Below are 24972 nucleotides of genomic sequence, written 5' to 3' on the forward strand. Positions count from 1 at the left end.
TTATGTTAATTTTGAATGCCTTTGATGTATGTTATGGTTTGAAAGCATGTCTATTGTTTTATAAGTTGTTATAAAATTAGATTAGACATTAAAATCCATCACTTAGGTTAACAACTTATTTGAATAGTTAAAATAGGTCGTTATCTTATAAATTCGATTACAAACTCAATTGGTTCATAATCCTGTCTAAGGTTAGAGGTATTTAAGTTGACGGTTTACGTAACACCTCCTACCTGAGGATTATGACCAACGGTTTTATGTGTTTGCATGAGCGTGTGAGGTTTAAAATTAGTTTAACACTTAGACAAAGTAGGTTAAAATCCAAATATAAACGGTATACTTGAATAAATCATGTGAAAGATCGACTTACTGATTATGGTTATTAAGTGGACATAATATATCTACAGTGAGGGCAGTTCAACTATAGGCTATAGTGGAGTGTTCCATTAGTTAACGAATGGGGGTTAGATCGAACTAATGAGTTTAACCGATTAATCTCGAATCGTTGGAGCCCATGATCTGTAGGTCCGCGAGGTCCCCCTACTAGCTCTTAAATGGATAAGCTTTCAAGTAGCTTGAGAAATTAATTTGAAACGTTCAAATTAAACGGAACAAGATAATATATATTTAAATATGATTTAAATATATGAAGATGATAATCGTGCAAAAATTGATTTAATATTGATATTAAATTAATTTATGAAATTAATATAATAAAATCAATTTTCAATTTTCAATTTTATTAATCAGAATGGTTTTGAAATCATTTTTTGATTTTAAAAGAAAAATGAAAACCAGTTTTTGCATGCCAAGCACAAAATGGAGGATGAAAATTTTCCATTACCTTCATCTTCTCGTTCACACAAAAACCATTAACTTCTCTTCATTAATTCTCCAAGCATGAGCTGCAAGCCATGCTCTTCACTTCTTTGCATGTTCATCTGCAATATATAAAGAAGTTTGGAGTCATTTGAGAAGGACTAATGCAGAAATTTTGAGAGAAAAACTATGTGAGAAGAAAGTGTTCTTCCCATCCGACTGTTGTGTGTTCTTCACTGTTCTTCACCAATTCAAGCTGTTCTTGAGTCCCACAACTCTGTCTAAAGCTCCAAGAGGATAGTAGAGAAGACTTTGAGGTGGTTCACGGTGATTTCTGGTGAAGACTGTTGTTGTACATTCAGATTCTTGGAGAGTTCATCAAAGGTATGATCTTAAAACCCTCTTTTTAAAAGAGCATGCTTTAGTTTATGCCAAAATTAGTGAATTTGAATACTTATAGATCCTTGATACTTCCGCTGCATGTTATTTAACTCTTTCAATTGCTATCAAAGCATCTTTTAAGCATTCAATTCGGTTTAATTTTGGTGTGGTGGGTATTTTTCATGAGATATATGAAACTGATGTACTGCTATGGTTTTCTAAGTTTTGGCATCTTAATTCTCTTTAATTTCTCAATTAAATTTCTAATTTACTCTTGTTTGATGAGCTTTTATGTGTTAGCAAGAGTTTGTAATTTATTTAGAGTCATTAGAGTTGAAATTAAGATGTAATTGAAGAAACAAACAAAGGAGGCCGAGCTGTTGTTCTAGTTTTTTCAGCTTTTGCTCAAATTTGTTGCTGAGGTTCAGTTGCTAAGCGATCGTTTAGTTTCAGACGTTACATGATGTGAAGAAAAGATAGACGATCGTTTAGCAATGGGCGCTGGTCATTGTGATGTTGAATACTAAGCGATCATATACCTACGGGAACTAAGCGATGTGTGAATTTGCTATATGATAACACTACGCGATCGTTTAGCTTTGTCGTGGAAACTAAACGATACGTTAAATTTGCTAAACGATGGCGCTATACGATTGTTTAGTTATGATGCGTGCTAAGCGATGCAATGAAGTGCTACGCGATAGCACTAAGCAATCGTTTAGTCGTGGAGCTAAGCGATCATGTAGATAAATGATAAGCGACGCGATGATGTTCTATACAATGGAACTAATCGATCGTTTAGCTGCAGCGGATACTAAGAGATGACATGAAAGCGTTGGGCGATGGTGTTAAGCGATCGTTTAGTTCTATATGATGGAGTTAAACGATAGCATGGCGATGGAACTAAGTGATCGTGTAGTCCTATACGATAGAGCTAAACGATTGTTTAGCTTTCAGCAAACACTAAGCGATTGTGTACTTTCTCTCAACCTAAGGCAATGACACTAGACAATTACCTTTAGCGTTACACGATCGGCCTTAACAGCATTTTGAGGTTGGACCGAGAGCAGCTGGTTCGACTGGTTTTCTCAAGGTCCAATCTGATTCAACCTCAAATGGTTTTGGCTGGTTCGGTTCATACTCATCCAGCCGATTCAAGATATTTGGGTTCGGTTTGGAGCAGTTCGAGCAGTTCAAAGACAATTTTGAAGCTGTTTGTAATAGTTAGCCATCTGTTTGTTTGTTTATGCCAAAACGAAAACCACAACAGTTAGTATTTAATTGTTTATGCATGAGATGTATGTAATAATTAAATAATTCTTGTATATGCATACAGTATGCCATGTAGATTTAAAACCCCACCATAGGAACCACGTTACATGCATTGAAAGTATGTTATAATTGTTATAATATATAGTATGCATGTTAGGGTTGTGTTTAATATAATAGTTATATTAGATACCTTTGTTGAATGTTGTGGATGTTAAGCATGTCTAAATTTTGTAAGTTGTTATAAAATTGGTTAGACGTTTAAAATCCATAACAAAGAACAGTTGCATGCTCACTTAGGTTAACAACTAATTTTAAACATTAAAATAGATTGTTACCTTATAAAATACGGTTACAAACTCATATCGGTTCATTAACCTGTCTAAGGCTGGGGGTGAAGGAAATCGGAATCGAGATTTCCATGAGCAGCGGAACAAGACTATTCCAAATTACAATCATGAATCAATAATACATTTACAGTCGACTTCAATACAAGCGGTTATACAATTTACAGAGAAATTACAGTATGAAACAACAAATGTACAGAGGGAAAAACTGTACTAACAACGACAGAAGCGTCTCCACGCTCTGATGCGCACTTTGATCGAATAACAGCAATCATGAGTGCTCGATCTACACGACCACAACACTGCACGAACACTTCGCGCTCATCCTCAATGATCTCCTCGATCACGAACTCCTCCGCAACACAAACTCCTCCGCCGCACCACGAACGACCTCCAAAAAACCTCGACGGTGTCGAGTTGAGTCTGACACCACCAACAAAGCAATCTTGGTATTCTCGGTGTGAGAATCCAGAGGGTGGGATCTGTTTGGACGTGGTGTGAAGTAGATGAACGAAGGAAAGAACGATCGCGTACACGACTGGGCAAATGGGAGAAGTCGGTGACCTATCGTATAGGTCGATGCCCAATCTTTTAGATAAAACTATGTGATTGTTTAGCTTTATCGTCTAACTCGGTCGATTCTACACGATCGTTTACCTTGGGCCAGCGATCATCTAGCAGAGCTATGCGATCGTTTAGTAGACACTGCACGATTGTTTAGCTCACACCTGCACGATCATTTAGCTCGCCCAGCCGTCGTTTAGTAAATCTGTATTTACTTGACGACTTCCGTGAGTTTCTTTTCGCCGGAGAGAAAACTCAATTTCTTTTCAAACTTTTGTGAAAAAATTCCTCTTTCTTTTTTCAAAAAATAGGAAACCACTTTCCTTTATACTCATGGTTACCATGATCCAATAACCACCCACTACATTTAGTTATTTAAAAGAAAAAATATTAATTATCTAATAATTAATATTATTATAAATATAAGTGATAATCTACTTATCATACTATATTTATAACCTATAGTTTTAATATTTCATCTCATGAAACATAGAAACCATAGTTCTTTTTCTATTCCATGGTACTTAATGTAAATTTCATTTACATCAATCCTCCACTAGATGTATCTCATATATCATACTGATTATATCATATATATTCAAAATACCTCTTGTCAATTTGAACATTTCAAATCAACACCAAGAACTGATCCTCGACATGAATCCAAGCTACCACGGGGACCTCATGAACCTGTAGATCCGAAGTTCCAACGATACGTGAATAACTGACTAAACTCTTTAGTCACAGGATCCACCATCCGTTAACTGCCAGGCACTCCACTAAAGACCGACAGCTGAACTCTACTCACTAGAGATATATTATGTGTCCATCTTAACCAATGAGCAGTGCGACAACCCTTTACAGATCGCTCGTAAGTACAGCTGGGCCAATAACCGTTATGCCCCTATAGTTACATCTGTCTCCTTAAGTACCACTGATCCCTCTAATGAACATAAATCATAGTCTTACTATGACTGAGTTTTCTCTTCCAAAGAGAAGTTGTGGCCACTATGTTCATGTAAGCCCTTGATCTTGAATTGTTCCTAAAGGAAAAAATTAAAATAATTAAAGTTAAAAGTTAGTTTAAAAAAAAAAAGAAAAGAAAAAAGAAGAAGAGAAAGGGAATTAATCTAAAAGAAAAGGAAGAAATAGACAAAAGTGGAATTTTGGAAAAGGAAAAGGAATTTGAAGAGGAATTGATTTTATTTTTAAGAAAAAAAAAAGAGAAAGAAAAGAAGTAAATAAATAAATAAATAAGTAAATAAATAAAATAGAGAAATAAGAAGAAAAAGAAAGGTGGTGATGAGTCTGAAAATGAGAGCGATTTATACAGATTCCCTCGAGCAAACCCTAATTTTCTTTGATGAAATTGTAAAGGGACGTGAGAAAGAGAATTTCGAGGGTTACCGGAGTGATTGGAGCTGTGGAGGTTGAGGAATTTGAATGAAAAGTCGGGTTAAGTCTGAATTTCGAACAGTCTGAACAGGCTTCAGTGTTTTGAAGTTCTCGAGCTGTAGAAACCAAATTTGAGGCTGACATTTTGAGGTTAGTAAGTTAAGAGGTTTATTAACATTTTTCTTGAAGGACGTTAGAGCTAATTTTGACTAAAAATTGGTGAATTAATAGGAAAACCGAGACTGCACAGAATTTCGGGCGAACAGAGAAACGTGACTTTTGGACCTGATTCGGTGTTATTCAAGCTTTTTCAAAGCTTCAAATTCTCAGGTTAGTTGGTTAATATGCTTATTAGAAATTTTAAGCAAGAAATTTTAGGTTATATGGTTAGGGATTGATGAATTTCAGGCTGGGAAAACTTCTGAAACTTCTCGCCGGAAAACAGGGGTATCAAGAAATATTTGACCGATTCCAGAATATTTAGGGCGACTCAAGACCCCAAAATGTGAGGTAAGATAGTTTAGAGGATGGGTAAGAGGTTTATATGAATTAATTCGAGTGGGTATGGCTGAAATGAGCGAATTTAGTCGCCGGAAGTCTCACCGGAAAACTGGCCGAATTTGGAAGAAAGGTGGGCTGGAGGTTGAAGATGACTTCTGTCCGTCATTAAAAAGCTGAAAAATCCAAATATATGGTAATTAAAGTGTTCTCAAACATAAGTAGTAGTTGTTTGGTATTCATATGATATTTTAAGCATGGAATTGGAGAAAAGTGGGATCCCAGATTAATTTTGAAGATGATTAAGGGGAGGAAATTGGGTAAAACGTAGACTAAATTAAGGTTTTAGAGAAGTTTAAGTAAAGTTAGGATATTTTAGAAATTATTTAGGGATTAAGAGAATTATGGTAAAATGTTAATTTTTTCATGCAGTGTTTGGACTGGATAATCATCTAGAGGATAACCATAAGTTAATAATGTGATTTTCAGGCCAAGTTCAATTAGGAGAGGCTTACAAATCCGAAGGATCGAGCCTGAAATTGTGAGTGACTCTAATTGCTTTAAATGTTTTAAGTAAATTGTTAATGCTTATGAATGTCCAACAATGTATGTTTACTGAAAGCTATTTATGACAACTATTCTCAAATAGTTACCAAGCAACGCATCTCACATTAATGTTATGTTTATGCTATGCTTTTCAATGAAGAAAAGGATGCATTGGTATAGAAAGCTTTTGGGCAACTAAGTCATTAAAAGATAAGAATAAGCAAGTTCAGTGTGAGTAGCTCAGTACTGAAGGACTAGATGAGAAGGTACTGAAGTTTAGTCTTAGATTTGAATAGCTCAGTACGGAAGGACTAGATGAGAAGGTACTGAAGCTTAGTCCTAGTTTGAATAGCTCAATACTGAAGGACTAGATGAGAAGGTACTGAAGCTTAGTCCTAGTTTGAATAACTCAATACTGAAGGACTAGATGAGAAGGGACTGAAGCTTTGTCCTAGAATTTGAATAGCTTGATACTAAAGGACATGGAGAAGGTATCCTTGCTAGTTAAGTAGTAATGCAGTAAAGGATGATAAAGAGTGAGCAAGAAGGCCACTCTAGACTGATAGACTAAGGCATAGTCCAGCAAAGCATAAAATAGTGCTTATGATGTTGATGATGACATGAATAATAGTTGCCAAGTTTATGTTTTCAAATACAATGGTTTAAAAAGTTTTATGTACACGTTTGCTTGGCTTGTTTTAGTTCCAGTATTTTGTTTTCTAGCTTTCAGTTTAAGCATGAGATTTATGTTTTTATTAAGTCACTCACTGGGCGAGTAGTTCATTCTTTCAAATATTTTTCTTTTCCTAAGTAGTGGTCATCTACCGAGAGGTTAGTTGTCATGCTGCTCTGCCACTCAAGGACTCCAGTTAAAAGTCCAAAGTCTAAAGAGAAGTTTTAGGTGTCTATTTTGTAAATGTCTGTACATATGTGTTGCTCATATTAGGGACTAGTAAAGTATATTGGGACCCACCGAACTTTGTATGTGTTAATATGATGTAGTTATGTTATTGTCGATCCCTTGTGTTCTGAGGTTGTTTTTAAAGTTTCATTAGTTTGGTGAATATTATATATGTATTCCGGGGATTTAAGCAGGTTAAGAATGTAAGTTAGATAGTAAGTGCCACAAAAGGGTTGGTAACTACTGTCGTCACATTCACTTCTGGATTAAGAAGGGTAATCTGGGAGGGGGTGTGACAGTTCAAGCCCCAGAATCAGCCCTTAAGGGAGCAATCTCTCTACTTATCCCTGCTTCGGGAAAGGATTGAATTCCATATTGTGGATTGAGTTTCCAACTCCCAGATCAGACAAGTCCCCAAAAAGGTAGGCATATTGAGTTAGCAATCTGGCCACTTTCACCCATACTAATCAAAGGACCACCCTCAAAAGCAGGAGTTCACAAAACACTCAGGATTGAGCTCGTGTCACCTATGGTCGTTTAAGTGAGATGCAAGTCTCTAGTATCAACGGCGTTATATACAGAGTCTAGTCATCTCGTGGTTCAGGTCTTATACAAACTCTTTGTATAGGACAACCCCCCTCTATGTTTCCACACGAATGGTTAGGATCTACCATCTATAGTAGTTTACAACACTTGCAAACCTCTACAAAGCAGGCCGTATCCGTAGTGTCACCAGGATCAAGTATCCCACCTTAATCCTTATACTACATACCTATTTAGGTTATCACTTAAGGCATGATCTACTTGTATATCACATATACATGCTTAAGTTCACATAAGATAACCAAGGAGCTTTGTTTATTGGATATGAGTAAATGCGGGAATTAAATAACACTTATTTTATTCATTGAACAATGTGCATCTTTACAAAACAACGAGACTCTGGGAGAATTAAGACAACAATCCCAACAATCTCCCACTTATCCTAATGACTCGGGAGACTGATGTACAATACAATATAAAATGTACAATATACAATAAACTAGGGCATGCCCCAGTATCATCTCCTATTTGTCTTAGACAAGATGTTGCATGTTCCGCAGGCCCAGACTCTCTAGGTAACCCTCGAACACTTTAGCTGTAAGGGCCTTTGTAAAGAGATCAGCAACTTTGTGTTCCGATGCGATCTGTTCAACTATCACATCACCGCGACGCACAATCTTCCTGATCAGGTGATATTTTCGTTCTATGTACTTACCTCGATGATGACTCTGAGGCTCTTTCGAATTTGCCACAGCCCCGCTGTTATCACAATAAAGAGTGATAGGCAAATCCATATTTGGAACAACTTCCAAATCTGTAAGGAACTTCCTCAGACAAATAGCTTCTTTAGCTGCTTCACAAGTTGCTACGTATTCGGCATCCATAGTTGAGTCCACGATGTATCCTTGCTTGATGCTTCACCAAACTACAGCCCCTCCATTCAGAGTAAACACTGACCTCGATGTCGATTTACGAGAATCTCGATTGGCCTGAAAGTCAGAGTCCGTGTATTCTGTAAGGATTAAATCCTTATCTCCATACACAAACATGTAGTCCCTCGTTCTCCGAAGATACTTGAGGATCGTCTTGATCGCCGTCTAGAGATCAAATCCTGGATTGGACTGATACCGACTTATAATCCCTACTGCATAGCAAATGTCGGGTCTGGTATACAACATAGCATACATCAAGCTTCCTATAGCAGAAGCATAGGGAATCCGTCTCATCTCTTCAACCTCTTGAGGTGTCTTAGGACATTGATCCTTAGACAGAACGATTCCGTGCCTGAAAGGTAACAAACCCCTCTTGGAATCCTGCATCCTGTACCTGATCAACATTTGATCCATGTACGATGCTTGGGAATGGGCTAACAGTTTGTTCTTGTGATCCCAAATGATTTGGATCCCGAGAACATACTGTGCCTCACCCAAATATTTCATTTGGAATTGGGAAACTAGCCAACTTTTAATGTCAATCAGATATCCTACATCATTTCCAATGAGTAGGATATCATCCACATATAGTACCAGGAAAGCTACTGAGCTGTTGATGATCTTCTTGTAAACACAAGGCTCATCAACGTTTTGGTCAAAGCCAAACGACTTAACAACAATGTCAAATCTGATGCTCCAAGATTGAGATGTTTGTTTCAGCCCATAAATGAACCTATTAAGCTTGCAAACTCTTTGCTCTTGATCTGGAGCTACGAACCCCTCTGGTTGAGTCATATAGATGGTCACCTCTAGATTACCATTCAGAAAGGCAGTATTGATGTCCGTTTTTCATATTTCATAATCATAAAATGTGGCTATGGACAGGATAATCCTGATAGACTTTCTCATGACAATAGGTGAGAAAGTTTCCTCATAGTCAACTCTCTCAACCTGGGTATAACCCTTTGCCACGAGCCTAGCCTTAAAGGTTTGCACTTTTCCAGCTACACCTCTCTTTTGCTTATAGATCCACTTACACCCAATAGGTCTTACCCCATTAGGTGGATCAACAAGCTCCCAAACGTTGTTGAAGTACATAGACTCCATTTCCTGGTTCAAGGCCTTAACCCATTCATCTTTGTCAACATCCTCCATTGCTTTCTTAAAAGATAACGGATCCTCGACCCTATCATTTGTAATGATGCTTTGGGCTTTAGTCAAACCCATGTAGTGATCTGGTGGGTTCAAAACCCTCCCACTACATCGAGGCAGTTTCAACTCTTGAGTTGGTTGACTAGACGTCCCGACCTCAACAACTCTTGTTGATCCATCGGCCTGTTCAACAACTTTTTTTGAACCCTCAACAGTCTCAGTTCACTTGAGATCTCACGTAAAACGAGCTTACTTCGTGACTTATGATCCCTCATGTGATCTTCTTCCAAGAAGATAGCATTAGTGGAAACAAACACTTTGTTCTCACTTGGATCATAGAAGTATCCTCCTCTTGTTTCCTTGGGGTAGCCTACAAAGAGGCAAACCTTCGAACGTGGTTCCAACTTCTTTGGGTTAGTCACTAGCACATGTGTCGGACAGTCTCAAATCCTTAAGTGGCATAAACTACCTTTACGGCCTCTCCATAACTCAATAGGTGTTTTAGAAACACTTTTCAAGGGAACGTTGTTCAGGTTATAATATGCAGTCTGCACTGCATAACCCCAAAACAAGTTTGGAAGATGAGTATAACTCATCATAGACCGAACCATGTCCAACAAGGTCCTGTTTCTCCTTTCTGATACACCATTCTGCTGAAGTGTACCAGGGACCGAGAGTTGGGATGCAATCCCATGTTCTATCATATAGTTCTGGAATTGGAGGTCTATATACTCTCCACCACGATCAGATTGTAGTGTTTTCATCTTCTTACATAACAAGTTTTCAACTTCAGCCTTATACTCCTTGAACTTGTCAAGAGCTTCGACTTACGTTGCATTAGGAAGAGATACCCAAATCTTGAATAATCATCTATGAAAGAGATGAAATATTCATACCCACCTTGAGCTCTAACATTCATCGGACCACAGAGGTCTGAATGTACAAGCTCCAAGGCTTCCTTGGTTCTGTAACCTTTTCCAGTAAAAGGTTGTTTGGTCATCTTGCCTTCAAGGCATGATTCACATACCGGCAAGGAATTTTCTTCTAAACTCTTTAGAAGTCCACTTTTTACCAACTTTTCAATCCTATTGAGGTTGATGTGACCTAACATTAGATGCCAAAAATGGGCGTTTTCCTTTGGAGAAACCTTTGGTCTTTTAGCTGTTGTTGTCATACTGAACATTTCAATGTTAAACAAGGCTTTTATGACTAACGGCCTTAGTACATATAAGTTATTTTCCATTGAACTGGAACCAATCTCCATTCCATTCTTGAAAATAAACACTTTATTCTAAAAAAAGGAGACGATATAGCATTGTTCAATGAGACAAGAAACCGAGATTAAGTTCCTCTTCATATGAGGAACTACAAAAACATTATCCAGTAATAGATAACGTTTCTTGTCAACAAATAACTTCAGCCTGCCTACAGCAACAGCTGAAACAACCTCACCATTACCGACTCGAAGAGCCATCTCTCCCTGTGGCAACGTTTGCCAGGAACTAAATCTTTGCTAAGAGGAACTGACATGATTGGTAGCACCTGAATCTAGGATCTAGACAGAATCATCATTCTCTACCAGACATGTCTCCAAGACCAATAAATCATATTTACTATCTTGTCTCCTCGTTTGGAGAGTAGTGGGATGAAGGTCGCTTGCCACGAAATTCGTTTCACACGATTCTTTCCACTGTAATAAATCGGTCATTTTTAAAAGCTTTTAACAGAAATACTAATGAGTTGTTGAAAAGAAAAACATATTGACCTACGTTAGGTTTTAAGCAAATACCCGTTGTAAAAAAAACAACATCCAATAAGGTTTTAGCAAAGCTAGCATGAACCCTGAATGACATCTAGTTTCGCAATAACGCTTTAAAGGTTTAGGACAAAAGCCGCCGAATGGAGGTTAGTTATCCCACCTCTGAATTGAGAAGATCTCAACCAGTCATTAATACCAGAACAACTTTTGCTCTCATAATGACTAGCCATCATTGATTTGGCCAAGAGATCATTAACTTACTTAACAATCTCCCGTAAGTGTGACCCGCCATTTTAAGCCCTAGAGGTCCATCCCAAAAGGTCAATCTGAAGGGAAAAAATCCAATTGGGGCAAAACCTAAATCCATTTCTGGAGTTCACCTTGATATTGACCAACTGCACAAAACCCATCCGAAGGGGGGCGCATCGAAGGCGACACGAGGGCATACAGAATGATCTCACGATGTGAACCAATGACAGAGACCATAGGACGTGTTGGCATACACCCTTCACCCACTTACTATAAATACTCTCTCCGTCCACCTTGATATTGACTCATGCAAACACCATCTGAAGGGGGATGCATCCTGGGGCATCTCGAGGCCAAGCATAAATCTCACGGTGTGAACATACAAGGAGAAACGTGAGTGGATTCATTGACATATCTGATACGCCTCCTCCTCCCACTGAGTATTTTATAACCTAGGGTTTAGTTTACTTAGAAAAACACGGCTAAGGATTTTAACTAAGTGATTTTTAGGTTTTTCCAAGAGTAACTTTTACCTTGGATAGTTGAACAACTTTTGATCATCATGCATTAAACTCTTTAACGGAGTATTTGACCAAACCGTCGCATGCTTTTGAAAATATATCTAATTCATCTTTCCAGGTAGGTTCTCAGGTAGGGGTGTTACGTTTGCGTCAACTTAAGAACCCCAGCCTAGCTAGAACCCGTCTTAGACAAAAGGTCCCTTATAGATAGGTTTACAACAAATTTAATCTTTTGTTCCAACCAATTTAATCCTATTAAACCGATTTTAAAAGATTAATCTAGGTTACTAAACTCTTTAGAACCATTTGAACTTAGGTCTATCTCAATCCAATTTTAAAACCCTTTTAAAAAAACTTGAGTTCACCCTAAGTCCGCATGCAACTCTGAATTATTGATTTTAGGTCTAATTTCTTTATAACACTTATAAATGGAAACAACCACCATAATGCGAGGCTAACACATGCAAGGCATTCATAACAATTATAAATAGCCTAAGTTTCATGCACAATGCATTGTCCATTCATTGCTACTTTTTTTATATAACACTTATACAAAATCGCAATGAAACAAGCAAAACATGCTTCCATTCACCCTTAGACTATAACAATTATAATAAAAGGATGATGCATGATAATGCTCAATGCATGCAAAATATAACTCTTATATTTCATGATGCATGCACATGCTTTCAAGTAATTTCTCATGCAAGATTATAACATTTATAATACATGATGCATGAATAATTGCACAACCTAAAGTGGGTTTTTAACTATATGACAAACACTTTGACGTATAAGCACCATACATCACATGTATAAGCAATCAAAGTTGATGAACCGGGTAAAATTTCCTTAAATCACAAAAGAAAAGCTAATTATTACAAAGACAAGGAGTCTCCAGTTCAAACAGGCGAACCGAGTCTTGAACCGCTCGGCAAAGCATCGCTTCTTCAACCATCCATCGTGTACTAAGCACCCTGCGATCGTCTACATGATAAAACAAACCCTTCGTACTATCACTTACCAGCGCTCCAGAGTTAAACGATCGTTCAGCATCTACTATATGATCGTCTAGAAAAATCCAAACGATCGTTTAAATATTACTACACGATCATGTACCTTTACAAAGCGATGAAGCCTAAAGTACACAATCTCTTAGCGCGCTCTGCACGACGCCCGCCTTCCGTGATCGTCTAAGCGACTGTGATGTCGCGAAGCACCATTGCCTAAGTGATCGCTGAGCTAGCATCTCCGTATCGCATACGTGCGATCACATAGCTAGTAACGAAGCGATGAAGCTTGCTAACTACATGATCGTCTAGTGCACGCATTCTACTAAACAACGAGCATCGCATGCTTCGACTACGATCGCCTACCTCCAGTGCCTACGCGATCGCGCAACCAATGTCACGCGATATGGTAAACGATTTACCCCATCGCTTAGCATTAGGTAAACGATCGATTAGAAAATACTATATGATTGTCTAGAAAAAGTACCAAACAATCACTCAGTAAAATCCCTATGATCGTTTACCTGAGGCTACACGATCCGATCAACGCTTGATCTTCTTCTTTGTTGAGAACTGCATCGCCATGCGCCGAAGCTTCATCACGAACGACTCGATGAACTCGAACTTTTCGAATTATAGACTCGATTGCAAAGTTAATTTCGCCCAAAAACATAGGGGCCTTTATAATTAACACTTTATAATAACGAAAGCTTTAACAAAAAGGAAATTTAAACCCAAACATTCATCAAATTCATCCACAAATGTAGAAAATGGTTAACTACAAATACAGAAACCCACTGCGACTGTAAAAACCGTTCGATTCAGATATGTAATTTGGAATATCAGAGAACCTAGCTCTGATACCAATTGAAGGAAATCGGAATCGAGATTTTCATGAGCAACGAAACAAGAATATTCCAAATTACAATCATGAATCAACAATACATTTACAGTCGATTTCAATACAAGCGGTTATACAATTTACAGAGAAATTACAATATGAAACAACAAATATACAGAGGAAAAAACTGTACTAACAACGGCAGAAGTGTCTCCACACTCCGATGCGCAATCTAATCGAACAACAGCAACCACGAGCGCTCGATCTACACGACCGTAACATAATACGAACACTACGCACTCGTCCTCAACAATCTCCTCGGTCACGAACTTCTCCACAACACGAACTCCTTCGCCACACCACGAACGGCCTCTAGAAAACCTTGACGGTGTCGAGTTGAGTCTGACACCACCAACAAGGCGACCTTGGTATTCTTGGTGTGAGAATCCAGAGGGTGGACTCTGTTCGGACTTGGTGTGAGGCAGACGAACGGAGGAAAGAACGATCACGTACACGATTGGGCAAGAGGGAGAAGTCAGAGACCTATTGTATAGGTCGATGCCCAATCGTTTAGATAAAACTATGCGATCGTCTAGTAAAAGCAAAAGCTATGCAATCGTTTAGCTCTATCGTCTAGCTCGATCGATTCTACACGATTGTTTACCTTGGGTCAGCGGTCATCTAGCAAAGCTATGCGATCGTTTAGTAGACACTGCACAATCGTTTAGCTCACCCAACTGTCATTTAGTAAATCTGTATTTACTTGACAACTTCCATGAGTTTCTTTTCGCCAGAGAGAAAACTCAAATTCTTTTCAAACTTTTGTGAAAAACTTCCTCTCTCTTTTTTCGGAAAATAGGAAACCACTTAACTTTATAATCACGGTTACCATGATCCAATAACCACCCACTACATTTGGTTATTTAAAAGAAAAAGTATTAATTATCTAATAATTAATATTATTATAAATATAAATGATAACCTACTTATCATACTATATTTATAAACTATAGTTTTATATTTCATCTCATGAAACATAGAAACCATAGTTCTTTTTCTATTCCATGGTACTTAATGTAAATCTCATTTACATCAATCCTCCACTAGATGTATCTCATACATCATACTGATTATATCATATATAATCAAAATACCTCCTGTCAATTTGAACATCTCAATTCAACACCAAGAACTGATCCTCAACATGAATCCAAGCTACCAAGGGGACCTCATGGACCTGTAGATCCAAAACTCCAACGATACGTGAATAACTGACTAAACACTTTAGTCATGAGATCCACCATCTGTTAACTGCCAGACACTCCATTAAAGACCGACAACTGAACTCTCCTCACTACAGATATATTATGTGTCCATCTTAACCAATGAGTAGTGCGACAACCCTTCACAGATCGCTCGTAAGTACAGCTGGTACAATAACCGTTGTGCCCCTGTAGTTACATCTGTCTCCTTAAGTACCACTGATCCCTCTAATGAACATAAATCATAGTCCTACTATGACTGAGTCTTCTCTTTCAAAGAGAAGCTGTGGCCACTATGTTCAAGCCCCGAAATCAGCCCTTAAGGGAGCAATCTATCTACTTATCCCTGCTTTGAGAAAGGAGTGAATTTCATATTGGTGATTGAGTTCCCAGCTCCCAGATTAGACAAGTTCCCAAAAAGGTAGGCATGTTGAGTTAGCAATCTGGCCACTCTCACCCATACTAATCAAAGGACCACCCTCAAAAGTAGGAGTTCACAAAACACTCAGGATTGAGGTCGTGTCACCTATGGTCCTTTAAGTGAGATGCAAGTCTCTAGTATCAACGGCGTTATATACAGAGTCTAGTCATCTCGTGGTCCAGGTCTTATACAAACTCTTTGTATAGGACAACCCCGCTCTATGTTTCCACACGAATGGTTAGGATCTACCATCTATAGTAGTTTACAACACTTGCAAACCTCTACAAAGCGGGCCGTATCCGTAGTGTCACCAGGATCAAGTATCCCACCTTAATCCTTATACTACATACCTATTTAGGTTATCACTTAAGGCATGATCTACTTGTATATCACATATACATGCTTAAGTTCACATAAGATAACCAAGGAGCTTTGTTTATTGGATATGAGTAAATGCGGGAATTAAATAACACTTATTTTATTCATTGAACAATGTGCATCTTTACAAAACAACGAGACTTCAAGAGATGCACTTGTATATCACATATACATGCTTAAGTTCACATAAGATAACCAAGGAGCTTTGTTTATTGGATATGAGTAAATGCCAGAATTACATAACACTTATTTTATTCATTGAAGAATGTGCATCTTTACAAAACAACGAGACTTCGGGAGAATTAGGACACCAATCCCAATAGGGGGTACTTAAGTTGAAGGTTTACGAAACACCTCCTACCTAGGGATTAAGACCAAATTATTGAGAGTTGTTTACTGATTTTATGAACTTACAAGAGTGATGTGAGATAATAAAATGGTTTATCACCTAGACATTGTAGGTTAAATCCAATTATAAGAGTTATATTTGGATAAACCACTTAGACTTAGGTTGTCTGAAATTAGTCGTCATGCCTAAGTAAATTACCCAAACATTTAGAATACTTCAGTGGGAGATTAACAATATATTTGATATATAGTTATTAGCTCTCACGTCCTCAAGAGTTCACAACGTGAGATCCATGCTCGGCTTCTTGTCGATTTTACCTCACCTGCTTCATACGGAAAGTGTTTGCATGGGTCAATAACAAGGTGAATGAGGGAGGTGGTTCATAGTAAGTGGGTGAAGGAAATGTATCAACATTGTCCTATGGTCTCCTCCATTAGTTTGAACCATGAGATTCCCATGTTACGCCTACTGTCATTTTTTATGCGGCACTAGCTAGTTGTTAACCGTGGTGATCCTTACAGAGGATTGTAACATAGGATTCAGAACAACCCAGGCTTCAGTAAAATGAATAGGGTCTTATAGTTCCATCTTGGATATTTTCTTCTATCTCAGAGGCATATTCATACCGTCTTATAAGATCTGAAAATGGCAGATCACACTTACAAGAGTTACCAAGTGTTAGTAAAGATCTTGACCGAAAACGATAACCAAAAGAACTATTGAAATATGAGTTATTCTAGATAATAGTATTTGGTCAAAAACTGTCTTGCTTCTGTGAAGGAATTTTTGACTGCCCTATGATAACACTTGTTCTAAATCACTTAAGTATCGTTGCAAATAAATAAAGATTTATTGGGTACTTTATTAGTTTTGCTAAAATGGATTTAGATGCATATTTAATAGAGTTTGTTTAAAATGTTTCAGTAATGTCAAACTCGATCGTACAATTGCTTGCTTCTGACAAATTTAATGGAGATGGTTACTTGAATTGGAAATCAAATATCAATACAATATTAGTAATAGACGATTTGAGGTTTGTGTTGACGAAGAAGCATCCTCCAGTTCCCAATTCAACGACTACCCGAAATGTTCGGATGTCTATGATAGGTGGGTGAGGACGAACGAAAAAGCCTGGGCCTATATCTTGGCGAGTATATCTGATGTACTCAACAAGAAACATGAGGTCATGCCCACAGCTGGTGAGATCATGGCATCATTACAGGAGATGTTTGGGCAACCATCATCGTCTGTTAGACATGAAGCCATCAAATATGTGTATGTGACACATATGAAAGATTGAACCAACGTAAGAGAACACGTTATCGACATGATGGTCCATTTTAACATTGTGAAGGCTCACGAGGCTATGATAGACGAGACAAGTCAAGTGAACATGATACTGGAATCTCTTCCTGAGAGCTATCTGTCGTTTAGGACAAATGCTTTCATGAACAAAATCACTTATAACTTAACGACGCTGTTGAATGAATTTCAAACTTATCAGTCTATGATGAAACTCAAGGAAAAAGAAATAAATGTTATTTCCAAATCGAAAAAGTTTTACAAAGGGTCCACGTCTGGTACGAAACCCGTTGATGATAAGAAAGCTGGTCCTTTTTCTTCTAAGGATAAAACCGTACATATGAAGAAGAAAGGAAAACAGAAAAAAACCGTTGTGAAGAAAAACAAAAACAAAACTCCCAAGGGAAATGTTTCCATTGTGGAGAGGTTGGGCATTGGAAGTGTAATTGCCCAAAATATCTGGCTGAAAAGAAAGCAAAAAAGACTAAACAAGGTAAATATGATTTATTGTTGAAACATGTATAGTGGAAAATTCTCACCTTACCTGGATATTAGATTCAGGCGCCGCTAATCATGTTTGTACTTTTCTACAGGAAACTAGTTCTTGGAGAAGACTTTCTGAATATGAGATGACTTTCAAGGTGGGCACAAGTGAAGTCATTTCAGTTGAAGCAGTGGGAGATGTGAAGTTGTTTTTTGGAGATACTTTTATCTTGCTCAAGAATGTGTTCTTTGTACCTAAGATGAAAAAAAAATATGATCTCCATTTCCTGTCTTTTAGAGAATATGTACAGTGTATTTTTTTAATGTAATGAAGTGTTTATTTATTTAAAAGAGGTTCATATTTGTTCTGCTAGACTTGAAAACAACTTATATATATTACAACCAACTAAAACAAAAGCTATTTTAAATATAGAGAGGTTTAAAACGCCTGAAACTCATAATAAAAAGTGAAAAATTTCTCCTAACACCTATCTTTGGCACCTCAGGCTTGGTCACATTAATGTCAACCGGATTGAGAGATTGGTAAAAAATGGTCATCTAAATCAGTTAGAAGAAGTTCCCTACCTCCATGTGAATCATGTCTTGAGGGAAAAATGATGAAAAGATCTTTTTCTGACAAAGGTCTTCGTGCCAAAGAACCTCTCCAACTTATACATTCAGACTTTTGTGGTCCGATAAATGTTAAAGCTCGAGGAGGATATTAGTACTTCGTCAGTTTTATTGATGATTACTCTTGATATGGCTATATTTACTTAATCAGTCACAAGTCTGAAACTCTTGAAAAGTTCAAAGAATTTAAGACTGAGACTGAAAATCAGTTAAGTAAAAGAATTAAAACACTTTGATCTGATCGAGGTGGTGAGTATATAGATTTGCAATTTGAGAACTATCTAGTAGATCATGGAATTCAATTCCAACTCACAGCACCTGGAACACCACAACAAAACGGTGTTGCAGAAAGGAGAAATCGAACCTTGTCAGACATGGTTCGGTTTATAATGAGTTATGCTCAATTACCTCAATCTTTTTGGGGATATGCAGTACAGACTGCAGTTTATATTCTAAATGTTGTTCCATCCAAAAGTGTTTCAGAAACACCATATCAATTGTGGAAAGGACGCAAAGCGAGTTTACGTCATTTTCGTATCTGGGATTGTCCAGGACACGTATTGGTACAGAATCCTAGGAAATTAGAAACACGTTCGAAATTATGCCTATTTGTAGGATATCCCATGGATACAAAAGGAGGATACTTTTATGATCCCCAAGAAGATAAAGTGTTTGTATAGACAAATGCAACATTCTTGGAAGAGGATCATATCAAAAATCATCTACCTCGCAGTAAACTAATATTGCAAGAGTTGTCTAAAGATACTACAGAAAGATCAACAAGAGTTGTTGATCAAGCTGGTCCATCAATAACGGTAGATGTCCCGTCACGTCCATCCCAAGAGTTGGGAATGCCTCGTCGTAGTGGGAGAGTTATTCAACAACCTAAACACTACATGGGTTTAACAGAAACTCAAAACATCATACAAGATGATGGTTTAAAGGATTCATTAACCTTTAAGAAGGCAGTGGAAGATGTTGACAGAGAACAATGGATAAGAGTCATGGACGATGAAATGTAGTCTATGTACTTCAACTCAGTCTGGGAACTTGTAGATCAACCACAAGGTGTTACACTTATAGGTTGTAAGTGGATCTACAAGAGAAAACGAGACCAAACTAGTAAGGTACAAAGCTATAAAGCCAGACTTGTGACAAAGGGTTTTACCCAAAGAGAAAGAGTTGATTATAAAGACACTTTTTCTCCTGTTGCCATGATAAAATCAATAAGAATACTTCTTGCCATTGCCACATATTATGACTATGAAATATTGAAAATGGATGTCAAGATAGCTTTTTTGAATGGCTATCTTGATGAAAGTATTTTTATGTCTCAACCAAAGGGGTTCGTCGAAAAAGGACAGGAATAAAAAGTCTGTAAGCTTAATTAATCCATTTATGGATACAAGCTTCCAGATCCTGGAATATAAGATTTGACACTCAATCAAATCTTATGACTTTGAATAGAACATTGACAAACCTTGTGTATATAAGAAGATAGTCAACAAAACTGTAGCATTCTTAGTTCTATACGTTGTTGATATCTTGTTCATTGGGAATCAGACAAGTTTTCTTGTTGACATAAGAAGATGGTTAGCATCACAGTTCCAAATGAAAGATTTGGGTGATGCTCAGTATGTTATAGGAATACAAATCTTTCGAGACTGAAAGAATAGAACATTGGCACTGTCTTAGGCATCTTATATTGACAAGATATTGTCAAGGTATAATATGCAAAAGTCCAAGAAAGACTTATTACCTTTCAGGCATGGAATTTATTTGTCGAAGAAACAATGTCCTAAGACACCTCAAGAGGTTGAGGAGATGAACAGAATTACATATGCTTCTGCAGTTGGGAGTTTAATGTACGCTATGTTGTGTACACTCTTCGACATATGTTTTGCAGTTGGAATCATCAACATGTTCTAATCCAATCCTAGACACGGTCATTGGACTGCTGTAAAAAAATATCCTCAAGTATCTAAGGAGAACGAGGGACTATATTCTTGTGTATGGACCTAAGGATTTGATCCTTACAGGATACACTGATTCTGATTTTCAGATTGACGTAGATTCCAGGAAATCTACCTCAGAATCAGTTTTCACTCTTAACGGAGGAGTTATAATTTGGAGAAGCATCAAGCAAAGTTGTATCGCTGACTCCACCATGGAAGTGGAATACGTGGCTGCATGTGAAGCTGCTAAGGAAGCAGTATGGCTATGCAAATTCATAGCTGATCTGGAAGTCGTTCCAAATATGCACCTGCCTATCACACTGTATTATGATAACAGTGGTGCAGTTGCTAACTCAAAGGAACCCAAGAGTCACAAGCATGGAAAAAACATTGAAAGAAAGTACCATCTCATCTGGGAGATCGTACACAGAGGAGATGTGCTCATCACAAAGATAGCTTTTGAAGACAACCTTGCTGATCCATTCACCAAGGCCCTTTCAGCTAAAGTTTTCGAGGGCTACCTAGCTGGACTAAGACTCCGAGTATTGTAATCTAGGGCAAATGGGAGAATGGCTATGGTATTATAGATGCTCTAGTTTATTGTATTTTTCCCATTATGTATCTCAACATTATTTTGTATATATTTGTTTTCAGTGGAGTTTTAGTCCAAGTGGGAGATTGTTGGGAATATTCTAGAACTTGCAGTTCATGTTAAATATTATATTTTATCAATAATAATGACTTGTTGATTTTGCATCTTTTTATGAAAATCCAATAAATGCATCCATGGCTATAGTCTGAATGTTGTAGCTTTATATAGTGACGTAAACAGTATCAAGTTGACAGTATATAGCCTAAATGGTCTAATAAGTATATGGATGAAATTGGGTATCTCATCCTGGTAACACTATTGGATGTGGCCCACTCTATAGTTGTTACAAGAAGTTGTAAGGTGCTACAAACGATGTGATCCACAAATCGTTCATGTTGAGACATGAGAGTGGGGGCATTCTATGCAATGAGTTTGCATATAGATTGAACCACAAAAATAGTCACTTTTCTTTATAACGACCGTTTACTGTTAAAACTGACTATTTCATTTAATATGTAACCTAGGTTAACTCGATCTTAATCCCAAGCTAGCTATGAACTCCTGTTTGTTCGGGATTATCCTTTCATCTACAAATGGTGAGAGTAGTCCAACAACACTGCTCAATAAGCATACCATTTTGGGGATAAGACCGGATGAATAGCTGGGGACATAGCCTTGCAAGATGGAATTCACTCCTACCCTATTTAGAGTTAGCAGATAGGTTGTTCTCTTAAGTACTGATTCCAATTCTTGAACAATCGGGGCCCCGCCTTCTCATGATAGAGAAAGGATTTGATTCATAGAGATTATGAATCAGAATTGTTCATTAGATGATTAGTAGGAACTTAAGGAACAAGATGTATTCACCGGGGTAAAACAATATTTTTTACCTAGCTGTGATTACAAACAACTTGTGAAGGATCGACTTACTGATTATGGTTATGAAGTGGACATAATATATCTATAGTGAAACAAGTTCAACTATGGGCTATAGTGGAGTGTCCCATTAGTTAATGAATGGAGATTAGATCATGACTAATGAGTTTAGCCGATTAATCTCGAATCGTTGAAGCCCATGATATGTAGGTCCGCGAGGTCCCCCTACTAGCTCGAAAATGGATAAGCTTTAGAGTAGCTCGAGAAATTAATTTGAAACGTTCAAATTAAATGAAACAAGAGAATATATATTTAAATATGATTTAGATATATGAAGATGATAATCGTGCTAAAATTGATTTAATATTTGATATTAAATTAATTTATGAAATTAATATAAGAAAATCAATTTTCAATTTTCAATTTTATTAATCAGAATGGTTTTGAAATCATTTTTTGATTTTAAAAGAAAAATGAAAATTGGTTTTTGCATGCCAAGCACAAAATGGAGAATGAAGATTTTCCATTACCTTCATCTTCTTGCTCACATAAAAGCCATTAACTTCTCTTCATTAATTATCTAAGCATGAGCTGCAAGTCATGCACTTCACTTCTTTGCATGTTCATCTGCAATATATAAAGAAGTTTGGAGTCATTTGAGAAGGACTAATCTAGAAATTTTGAGAGAAAAACTCTATGAGAAGAAAGTGTTCTTCCCATCCGGCTACTGTGTGTTCTTCACTGTTCTTCACCAATTCAAGCTGTTCTTGAGTCTCACAACTCTGTCTAAAGCTCCAAGAGGATAGTAGGGAAGACTTTGAGGTGGTTCACAGTGATTTCTGGTGAAGACTACTGCTGTACATTCGGATTCTTGGAGAGCTCATCAAAGGTATGATCTTGAAACCCTCTTTTTAGAAGAGCGTGTTTAAGTTTCTGCCAAAATTAGTGAATTTGAATGCTTATGGATCCTTGATACTTCCGCTGCATGTTATTTAACTCTTTCACTAAGGTAACTCGATCTCAATTCTGAGCTAACTATGAACTCCTATTTATTTGGGATTATCCTTTAATCTGCATGGGTGAGAGTGGCTCAACAACGCCACTCAATAAGCCTCCCATTTTAGGAGTAAGACTGAGTAGATAGCTGGGGACACCATCCTGCAAAATGGAATTTGCTCTTACCGATTTTTGGGATAGTAGATAAGTTGTTTCCTTAAATATTGACTCTTAGTCTTAAACAAGGGGTCTCACCCTCTCTATGACTGAAAGGGACTCGATTTATTGGTAGAATCATAAACCAATTGTTCATTAGTGGATCAGTGGAGGCTTAAGGAGAAAGATGTACTATAAGGGTAAAATGGTAATTTTGACCCAGCTATAAATATGATTAACCTAAAGGATCGACTTACTGATCATGGTCAATAAAGTGGATAGAAATATGTCTACAAAGAGGACCGTGCAGCTATTGGACTTTAGTGGAGTGACCCAGTAGTTAATGAATATTGATTAAATTCGATTAAAAGAGTTTAGGATATTAATCTCGAATCATTGGAGCTCATGATCTAGGTCATTAGGCCTCTTACTAACTCATAAACGGACTAAACCATAGAATAGTATGATCATTGAATTTGATATGTTCAAATTTAATTATGGGAACTGTTAATTATATGTGATATAATTAAACGTTTAATTATCGAATTAAACGAAATTGAAGAATTGAAAAATATTTAAATACGGTCTAAATATTAATTATATGAATAGGGATTCATGCCATGGAATAGATGTTACATATTAATTTAATATTTAATATTTAATTATATTGTAGAAATAATTTATTTAAATACTAATTATCGAATTATTATTTTATAAAACTTTTTTTTTTCATTTTTTGAAATTAAAAATTTATTAATAATAATTTTATAGAAAATTCTTTAAAAATGAAAATTAGAGAAAGTGGGTTTTTCCCACTTCCTCCTGAAGGAAATCCGACACGAGGATTTCCATGAGCAGCGGAAGGATCTTTCCAAATTTCAATCGTATATGAACATTACACTTACAATCATAAACGGAAATATACGGTTATGTATAAAACAGAAATTACAACATGCTTTACTATATGATCAAGGGAAGGAATTAACAAACCTTTGAAGACTCATCTTCAAATTTCTTGATTACAAACGCTCGAGCACAGCAACACAGCAACACACGAACGTTTGTCCAACACGACTGCTACACTGCACGATCACAACGAACTCGAACTAAGCGATCGCCAAGGTCACGAACACCCCGAGCACCACGAACGGCCTCCACAGAACCTCGACTGTCGAGTTGAGTATGACACCACCAAAAAGGTTATCTCGGTATTCTCAATGTGAGAATCCAAAGGGTGGGCTATGTGTGGACTTGGTTAGAGGTAGAAAATCGGAGGAAGAATAATCGTGTAAATGATTGAGCAAGTGAGAGATGAAACAACATATCGTATAGGTCGATACCCAATCGTTTAGTAAAAACTATGCGATCGTCTAGCAAAAGCTATGTGATCGTTTAGCTCATCTCTAGCTGAGTGTCTATCGTGTAAGAACACTCCAAGATCATTTAGCTAACTCCAAGCTATTGTTTAGTAAATCTGATTTACTTGACAACTATTCCATGAGTTATTTATGAGAGTACAAAATTCAAAATAATGTTTTGCCAATATTACTAAAATTAGGAAAATATTTTTTCTTTTATCTCATGGTTACCATGAAACTACCAATAACCTCCCACTCAATTGGTTATTAGAGAAAAAGATATAATTATCTAATAATTAATATTATCATAAATATAAATGATAATCAACTTATCATAATATATTTATAACTTATAGTTTTAATATTTCATCTCATGAAACATACAAACCATAGCTCTTTTTCTATTCCATGACACTTAATGTAAATCTCATTTACATTAACCCTCCACTTGATGTATCTCATACACCATACCGATCATATCATATAT

The 24972-nt window shown here is 37.0% G+C and overlaps 1 long non-coding RNA gene across 7 annotated transcripts in view; it reads left to right on the plus strand.

Moving 5' to 3' along the window:
- Window positions 1-4660: 4660 nt before the first annotated feature.
- LOC120067380 (uncharacterized) overlaps window positions 4661-24972 on the plus strand; it is a 43979-nt gene continuing 23667 nt past the window's right edge. For 5 of the 7 annotated variants that reach the window (XR_005478983.2, XR_005478982.2, XR_005478984.2 and 2 more), the window contains exons 1-4: window positions 4691-4925; window positions 5007-5105; window positions 5184-5285; window positions 5763-5814. This is a non-coding gene — a long non-coding RNA (uncharacterized LOC120067380). Of the gene's footprint in view, window positions 4926-5006; window positions 5106-5183; window positions 5286-5762; window positions 5815-18032; window positions 18274-18428; window positions 18735-24972 lie in introns of those variants that run through there. The other 2 variants (XR_005478979.2, XR_005478985.2) reach the window with 2 other exon arrangements.

The sequence above is a fragment of the Benincasa hispida genome, chromosome 1, assembly GCF_027475165.1.
Source record: "Benincasa hispida cultivar pf3 chromosome 1, pf3_genome.v1.1, whole genome shotgun sequence".
In the NCBI taxonomy this organism is placed as follows: Eukaryota; Viridiplantae; Streptophyta; class Magnoliopsida; order Cucurbitales; family Cucurbitaceae; genus Benincasa; species Benincasa hispida.